This window comes from Berghia stephanieae, chromosome 14, assembly GCF_034508935.2.
Source record: "Berghia stephanieae isolate SIO BIC M18660-M18661 chromosome 14, UCSD_Bste_1.3, whole genome shotgun sequence".
NCBI lineage: Eukaryota > Metazoa > Mollusca > Gastropoda > Nudibranchia > Aeolidiidae > Berghia > Berghia stephanieae.
Window position 1 is genome coordinate 24,211,025 of NC_088373.1, and position 9,911 is coordinate 24,220,935.

The 9,911-nt window shown below is 34.7% G+C and overlaps 1 protein-coding gene across 2 annotated transcripts in view; it reads right to left on the bottom strand.

The window, feature by feature from the left end:
• Window positions 1–4,840: 4,840 nt before the first annotated feature.
• The window catches only part of LOC144959934 (uncharacterized), a 25,148-nt gene continuing 20,077 nt past the window's right edge, over window positions 4,841–9,911 (bottom strand). For both annotated transcript variants that reach the window (XM_078892799.1, XM_078892800.1), the window contains exon 6: window positions 4,841–4,927. The gene's annotated coding sequence lies outside the window, so the exon portion shown is untranslated. The remainder of the gene's footprint in view (window positions 4,928–9,911) is intronic.

A 9,911-nucleotide genomic window follows, 5' to 3' on the forward strand; every position in this document is an offset into this window, starting at 1 on the left:
AGGATTTCACTGTATCATTTATCCTCAATTTTGATCGTTTTGAAAATTTTGTTCAAAATGAAAATAATCTGTTTCTCCAGTGTACCACATCTATGATATTTGCCACAATGCTGATGAAATAATAAAACTGCACCTTTAGAAAGGCCCATTGATATTATCCATTACTCTACTCATCACGCAAAATCTCCCGTTGGAATTTAGTCTTGATTTTCTTCTAGCCTCTCCAGTTGTAATCTATTTGTGTAACTGCTCTTTTGATGAGTGAAACGCAAGTAGATATGATTGGATCAATTACGGAAGGAATTTTGACCTGTAAAAAGCAACAATAATATATCATCCATAAAGGGTTGATAAACACACACACGCACACACACACAACACACACACACAGACAAACGTATGCGCGCGCGCACACCCACACAGACATTAAAGCAAAGATGAGACATAAGTCGTTGCCATGCTTTCGGGGAATGAGTTGCTCCGTGTGCATTCCCTCATCAGGGGCAAATTGAGCCAAATGTTCATCTCATAATTTTCATGTTAGCTGTTAGGTTTCCTTTCATCGGTCGGTCACTCGTATACGTTTCAGTCCAGTAGGGCATTGCAGGTAAAGCAGCCTATCAAAGTACACAATTCCTGCCAGTTTTTCGGTCAAGGCAACGCTTTTCAACACTCACAAAACTAACATTGGTTGAACATGTAAAAGACAATCCACCTTGCCTCGGATTCACCGACGAAACTGGGAAATATTGGGAGCCCCAACAGCTCAGTTGGTGGAGCAGTCGCTTAACACGCAAAGGGCCCGAGATCGATTCCGAATGCAGTGGGGATATCATAATATCGTGTCTCGGACTGTTGCACAACGTCATCACGGGGATTGGTTTCACACTTCCAATGATATTGGAATAAAATCAGTATTTTGACATCATACTTTAGTTCCCTTTTCGTTCCATCTAATTGAAAACTCTTCTTTTCTTTTTAATACTAGACTAGTGGAAAATCATCCATAATTGCGGGGTAACAAAGGCCATCACCAACAGGAGTCGTCTATTATACTCCTTATGCTACTGTATTGTCGAAATAAACATAAATCGAGAAAAATCTTTTTCTAGTCAACGGGTAATAGAACTGCCTTTAATTTAAGAAAGGTTGGTAAGTATCACGTTTAACAATCTGTAAAAAATCTTTTTATCATCTTTAGATTTGCCGTGACTTCTTTGCTCAACGATAAAAGAATTAATATTTACTTTTCGGAACAGCTTTGACCCTTAAGCCTGTTACATGTTATAAGAATCGATAGATTATTTTTACTTGAGGGGCTCGAGAGAGATTTACCATACCGTATTCTGTTTAAGTTGAAATTTGTGAAAGAATTGTGTAGAATCAATTAGATTCGCATTCCCAATGAAGGTCAACTGTCAATTTAGGACAGAGATTCACGGCCTACCAGACTTTCTTCGTATTAACTTGAGCCACAGGTGATAGAATGAGGATGAAATTTAAAGCAAAATTTTGAAAATTACTCTTATATCAACTTGTAAATAATAGTTTTTTAATTATTTCTATATTTGCCAGTAATTCTGTGCTTGATGGTAAAAGATTACCATCGGTAGTACGGAACAATGTTTGTCCCTAACATTAGAGACGAATGAGAAATAGTTTTTTAGTTATTTTTATATTTGCCAGTAATTCTGTGCTTGATGTTAAAAGATTACCATCGGTAGTACGGAACAATGTTTGTCCCTAACATTAGAGACGAATGAGAAATAGTTTTTTAGTTATTTTTATATTTGCCAGTAATTCTGTGCTTGATGGTAAAAGCTTACCATCGGTAGTACGGAACAATTTTGATTCCCTAACATCAGAGACGAATGACAATGATTTTTTTCTCACGATTAACTATCATTTAGAATGTCAGTGACGAAGTGGCTTAGTGTAAAAGGCATTGATCTGTTATCTGGAATGTCCAGCATTCGAGTCTCCCTTCAGGCACTATCGTTTTTGACCTTGGGCAAGATTCTTAACCCTTAATTTGCTCACTCTGACATCATGTGTGATTCCTGTTGACATCAGATTCTTGTTTGATTGATTATCTCTATTCCTTTATAGAATTTCTAGGTCATATTAATAATAATAATATAATAATAATAATAATAATAATAATAATAATAATAATAATAATAATAATAATAATAATAATAAAGTAATAATAATAATAATAATAATAATAATAATAATAATAATAATAATAATAATAATGATGATGATGATGATGATGATGATGATGATGATGATGATGATGATGATGATGATAATGATGATGATGATGATAATGATGATTCTGACGATGATGATGATGATGATGATGATGATGATGATGATGATGATGATGATGATGATGAGGATGATGATGATGATGATGATGATGATGATGATGATGATGATGATGATTATGGTGATTATGATGATTATGATGATGATGATGATGATGATGATGATGATGATGATGATGATGAGGATGATGAGGCATAGAGTAGAATATTTTCACTATCAAAATACCTTTACAAGTAACAAGGTCGAAATACAGAGAAAACCAATTCCCCATCACCTTTCATTTTGATTGCCGACAAATCAAGGAAATTAAGTGTGGTTTTACTCAGTCGTAAGAAAATTTCCACAGTTGTCTCCCTCGATAGTGATGGAGTCCCTGCTATGAATTGAGCTTGAGCTTTTATAAACCGTAATATCCACTAAGCGTGCTCAAAGCGCTTTACATAGGGTCCTTGGACCACAGCAACACGTAACTAGTAGAACGACACAGGACGCCTGTTCAGCAAAAGTTACTTTTTTTTCAGACAGACAGAAGGCTAGGCTATTAACGGTCAGGTAATTATTTTACACCTGAGTATGTAAATATATATAAATATAAATCACCCAATTTTCTTCAAATAAAGATTAAAATACACAAAAGACATTGGGCTTTCAGACAATGCAAAAAAAAAAAACCCCGCAAAAACAATTTTTTTCACCATGCGACTGATTATGTCAGGGACGCACACATAAATATAGTTAACGATGGCTTTGCACAGATCTCCCCCTTCCCCCCCCCCTCCTCCCCATACCTCCCCTACCCCCACCCCCAAAGGAGAAAAAAATGACGTCAATATACTGCTCCACGACCATAATAGGAAGCAAACCGTGAGATGTATTAATTAGTTCCACCAATGGGACTATACGACAGCTCACTAGACTGTGCACTAATCTATAAGTAACGTCAGAAGACAAGTCTAAACAAAGATGGGAAATGGTGAGAATTGGTGATGGTTCGCCCGTTACTAAGAATTAACCATTCAGAATATTTCCTTCATTTACCTCAGTTCTACATGTTACGTGATGCTTTTGGTCAGGGACATTTTGTAAAACGCTTTGAGCACATTTAGTGGATATTGCGCAATATAAAAGCTCTAGTTTTTTTTTGTTTTTTTTTTTAATTATAAAACTCTAGATATTTTCAAAAAACAAATTTTTAAAATGGAGCTACTTAAATGTCTTTGTCCTATTCCTCTAGTGTTCACTGTTTGTGTTTTGTGACGCAGCGAAAGTTTCACAGCAGAAATGCGTACTCCTGTGAAAAATATAAGACATTGAATCATCGAACTATCGGGTATCTCTGATGTCATGATAGCGGGGCTGAACGGTAATCAGGTGGTCAAAGGTTCGATCCCACGTAGATCCAACTTTTTGCGATGGCTTTTCCGTGTAATTGTAAATTTTATTCCGCTTTATCTGGACATTTTTCATATACGCCAGTGTCTGCTACTACTTGCAATGCCAAATTTGCGGCCGCAAAATTCGCACTTTTTACGCAATTTACCGAAAATGTTATAATGGTACAATGTTAAATCTATTTTTCACTATTTATGAACTCCCAATGATAAAATGTGGCAAAATTTGGAATTTCAAATGACAATTTTCTTCGATGTCATTGTATTGAAATTTTGATGCTTCTCTTTCCCGGTTTAGGTACTTTTTAAAAAATCTAAGATTGACGTTTTTAATCGTTTTTCTTTCTCATTCGCCCTTGAGTGACTTTTTGTTTTCATCTTTAGATCAATGTAAGTATTCAATTGTGACCCATCGTCTCAAAATGGTATTACGTCGGAACGAACCAGATGCTAAAAAAAACAAAATAAATGTTAAACTGGTCAAAAATATAAATTGTTGGCATAAGCACCCTAAAATGAAACATACAAACTCAACACAAGTCTGATATTTCTGGTTATACATTCAATTCTCACCATCTTAACAATCCCAAGTTAATACCGTTTTGAGGCGAAGGGTCATAATTGGCCTCCCGGAATGAATAAAGTTGTCTGAATCTGAATCTGAATAAGAATAGTTAACTAAATATCCAAAATTTGGCATTTTTACAGCAGAATATGGCAACGTTTTCGGGCATTTATGTGGCAAAATTTTAGATTTCAAATGGGAATTTTCCGCGATACCAGATAGTCTCATTTCCACAAGGAAAACTTGAAGACCCCGTCAAAATAAATATAATACGTGACCCATCGTCTCAAAATGGCCATATGTCGTTACGAAAAGATGCTTAACAGCCAAATTAAATGTTAAACTCGTCAAAAATATAAATCGTTGGCATTAGCACCCTAAAATAAGGTATACATTTACCTCAATAAAACATACAAACTCAACACAAGTCTGATATTTCTGGCTATAAATTCAATTTCCAACATCTTAACCATCCCGACTTAATACCGTCTTGAGGCTAAGGTGCAATATTATTGCAAACTCATATAATTGGAAGAACTGTAAAAAAAAGTTGTGGAAGAATACTATTTTATTTCTGGTTAAATCTGATAGAGACGTGTCACAATTTATGCGTTCTTCATCCCTTTCTTTCACGGATCTGTGAAAAGATATACAATAGACGGTATTTCATCAAACGATATTTGTACAGATATAAATATCAAATAAATAAATAAAATAAAATTAATAAAATTCCCTTTATACATCAAATAGGGGAAATTTATCTCTAAGATCTATTCCAAGGGAAGACTGGAACAGCCCAGGAGTCAGCCGCAGTGCAACGCCGCAATTTGAGATAATGCGAGGTTACTTGCTCAAGGCCAAGCAGCGCAGCGGCAGGTGAACGAACTCGCTACCTTTTGAGTACGACGCAAAGACCAAATATATATGTAATTGGTGAGCATGAATCCCAAAGAGTGCTCAACAGTTTTATGAGTGGGAATTAAATAAATGTTATCACTTCTTGTGCATTTTCGTCTAAAACTGAAACCTTATTTCGTTTTATGATTCCTCAGGAAAGAATGGGATGCTTTTTTTTATAGTTTCGGTGACTGTGGCTTGGTTAACTAAACTTGATTCTAAACGTTGTTTGTTTAACGGGCAGTAAAAGTATGTAGGACTAACGGAAAATAATTTCAAAACAAGGTACAACCTCCACAACTTTTGGAACACCAAGAAAAAAACATCCACAAAACTCAGCAAACATATTTGGAAATTAAAAGATAACAAACTAGACCACAACATTTCATGGACAATTATATCTAAAGCAACAGTATACACACCATCATCAAAACAATGCAGCTTATGCCTAGAAGAAAAAATTATACTATAATCAAACTATAATCATGAAGCCACACTCAACACGAAAAATGAGATGTAAAACAGCTGTCCACATAGACGAAACCATCTACTAATCAACTACAAACCCACGGAACCACTTTAACAGGCAACAACACACAACAAACCAAAATCATGTAACACACACTTCTGACGATGGCTGAAAGGCCTGAAACATCGATATAGACTGACTCCAACATCGTGGTAAATATTACAGTAATAATTCGCTCCATTATTACATGTCGAGCACTATTCGTACCACATTTGTATCCAACACGATTATATATATATATATATATATATATATATATATATATATATATATATATATATATATATATATATGAGTGTTGGTCGGAACTTGTAGGTACGAGAGTGCTCAATAATGTTGGTTGAACTAGTATTAAATATAAATAAAGTCACTCACATATTTTTTTGCTGAGACAAATAGCCATAACATTTGATTCTCAACTTTGTAAAGTTCTAATCAAAATTCCATAAGCTAAAGCCGTAAAATCTCTCTATGGTGACACACTATTCTACAATGTTGATAAGAGGAAAGTATATGGAGGTAATTCCTTCATTAGTTTATGTGGAACGTTTTCCACAAGATTGTTATATTTTTTTTTGCCATACTTGGTCGCAAAACGAATATCAACGCTGATAATTTCTATTTTTCACCGTCCTATACGCACATTTCCTTCAATTGGATTCAGTAGTCTGATGTCATGCCGCCCGGCAACGGCGGCCATCTTGGTTCTAAACAAAGAAAATCATTACTTTTTATTCTTCAAGCTGGCTAGATACTTTCGTATGTCTTGTGATCAGAATGTATAAAAGTCAAACCACGATCATATTTATAATGTTTTTCTCCTCTGGATAAACTTTTATGCTCGTCGGAGAAATATTTCATAAGGGCGTCCGATAGTTTAGAGCCAGTGTTACTAAGTTACCCTGCGTCATTAGGAAGGAAGTGACGCTACGACTATTGAATCCTATTTACCCCCTATTTATTTCCAGCATGAAAATGCCTGAGACATCGCAAAAGTAAAGATAGTATGCGCTTGGCTAAGGAGGTCACAACATTGCCATCCGGCAGTATAAGGGAACAACACACAAAACTATGTTTCCATGATCGTTTATAGTCAGGTGAATACAATTTAGTGAGAATAACTCATAAACGCGGATGGCAACAAAAAAACAAACAATGACAAAGACCTGAGTGACGTCAACTTCGAACGATCTATATGTCAAACACACAAATAGGTCGGCACAGATAGTGAGTATTTCTCACAATGATAATAATAATAATAATAATAATAATAATAATAATAATAATAATAATAATAATAATAATAATAATAATAATAATATAATAATAATAATAATAATAATAATAATACTTTATTGCATCCCAAAAAGGAAATTTTTTGTACAGACGTGTTATAATTTACACAATAAGATAAGAATACAATAGAAATAGGATGTATATATAAAAAAAAGGAGCAGCTGTATAACCAGAGCTGCACTTTATGATATGAATAATTTTAACACTGTATAATAGTTAAAACTGTTACTATAAATTGAAAATTGAAAAGATTGTAAAACAAATAAATTAATAAATTAATATTTATATTTTAAAAAGTAAAAATGAGAAATAATTATATAAAATGATTATTGCTTGTTGTTATAAAGCCTAATACTGGACGGCAGAAAAGATTTTCGGTGTCTCTCTGTTTTCGTTGAAATAGAGAAAAGGCGACCACTTCTTTCTGACATAATAAGTAATGGTCTTAGTGGATGATAGTGGTCATTTAATATTTTAGTTATTTTATTTATACAAAATTTCTCGTATAAAAGATCTACATCGTCAACATCATTTATATAGCGTTTAATGGATTTTTTAATATTTGAATTTATTTTGTTCCTTTCCACTGCTAAGCAATTGCCTCCCCAAGCTGTTATACAAAATGACAAAACACTTTCGATTACTGCTCTATAAAATAATGTGCAGAGGGTTTTATCTATTCTAAATTGAGAGAGTTTTGATAAAAAATATGTACGTCTGCACATCTTATGCCTAATTATTTTCAAGTGTTCATCCCACTTGAGCCTGTCATCAATCGTTACACCAAGGTATTTGTAGTGAGGAACTCGCTGGACGAATTGGTCCTTTAATTTTAACGGTTCTATCGGTTCCTTCACTCTCCTAAAGTCAATCACTAGCTCCTTTGTCTTGCTTATGTTAAGCTCTAGGTGGTGGGCATCACACCAAGACACAAATCTATCAATTTCTTGCCTACAAGCCACTTCGTTGCCATTTGTTATGAGGCCTTGAAGAGCGGTGTCATCTGCAAACTTTATTAAGGGTACACTCAGGTTTTGACTTCTACAGTCCTTCGTGTATATTGTGAATAATACAGGGGACAATACACAACCTTGAGGAGCACCAGTATTTGTAGTTATACAGGAAGATTTGTTTTGTCCTAATTGAACATATTGTGCTCTCTCCGTAAAAATTCGAGCACCCAAGCAATTATATACTCGTTTAAATTCAGACTAGTCAATTTTTGAACAACCAACTCAGGTTGCATTGTATTGAACGCTGAAGAAAAGTCTGCAAAAAGCAATCTGCAATAGCTCCTAGCGTGATCTAGATGCCTGTAGATGTTGTTTGTAAACAGCAAAATGGCATCCTCTACGCCACGTCCTGGTTTGTAAGCAAATTGATGACTATCATTCAATGGCATAAACTTATTCCTAATTTTAACAAGAACAAGTTTTTCTAAAGATTTCATAACTATTGAAGTCAATGCAACAGGTCTGAGATCGTTCATAGTTTCAAGTTTTTCTTTTTTTGTAACAGGAATAATTTTTGAAGTTTTCCAAATTTCAGGGATCGAAACGCATTGGAGGGACCAGTTAAAATATGTGTATAAATGGGGGAAAGCTGATGGGCACATTCTTTTAATAATTTTCCTTTCAATCCATCCGGCCCAGCAGCCTTCCTCTCGTTTAGTTTCGAAAATACGAATCTCGTTTCCTCTTCACTGACCTCAATAGTCATTTCATCTTCCAAAGCCCTGTCTAATTTATGTTTTTCATTTTCAATATCAAATTTGTTTGCTGTGTCGAAACGTGAATAAAATTTATTTAGAGTTTCAATTTCGATATCTTCTGATATAATCGTGGGCTTTGGATTATAGTTAACAGCAGTTTTAAGCCCCCGCCACGTGTCCCGTATATCCCCAGAAGAAAAGCATTTTTCAATTTTATTTTTGTACTTGTCTCTAGCTAACTAGATATTACTCTCTTTATCTCTTTTTGTTTTGTTTTCAGATCTTTTTTGTTTCCACTAGTAAAGAGAGTTTTCTTTTGGTTCAATAAAAGTTTTAGATCTTTTGTTATCCAAGGCTTGTTGTTGGAATAATATTTTATTTCTTTTTTACAAGACACTAGCTGTTCACAGAATTTTAAATACTCACTCACACAGTCATTCAGCTTATCCACACTATCACATGATTCGATAAAAACATTCCAGTCAGTGCATTCAAAACAACCACGCAAATCTTCACACACACTTCCGTTCCAGATCTGTACACTTTTCTTTACTGGTTTTACACGTTTAAAAACAGGGCGGTAGGTGGGGAGTAGCAAGAGCATGCAGTGGTCAGATAAACCTAATGGGGCACGGGGTAAACATTTATAACTATTTTTAATATTACACAGGAATAAATCTAATGATTTTTGTCCCTTGTCTCGCAGTCCACGTATTGATGAAGTCCCGGGAGAGTAAAATCGTTACATTGGTTAAAATCTCCAGTGACCATCAATACGGCATCGGGTGACTTAATTTGAATGTCCTGTGTTTCTTTCCTCAAATATTTTTCGCTGTGGTGTTGTCTGATGATGGTGGAATGTAGACGTTGATGATGATGACATGAGTATATTCCCGGGGTAGGTAATATGGTCGTGACGAAACAGTAATAAATTCAATATAATCGTCACAATACATTTTCTTTATCTGACAGTTATTGGGGTGGCACCATTTGTTGTTAATATATGTGCACACCCCACCCCAGTTCGTTTATTTACATTAGTCCGATCTCCTCGAAATAGTGAGTATTGTTCAATATCAAAACATGATGATGGTATGTGAGGAGATAGCCAAGTCTCTGTAAACTCTATTCTGGAGGTTTGACGATAGTCACTATTAAAACGACACAGTGAAAACAGTTCATCAATTT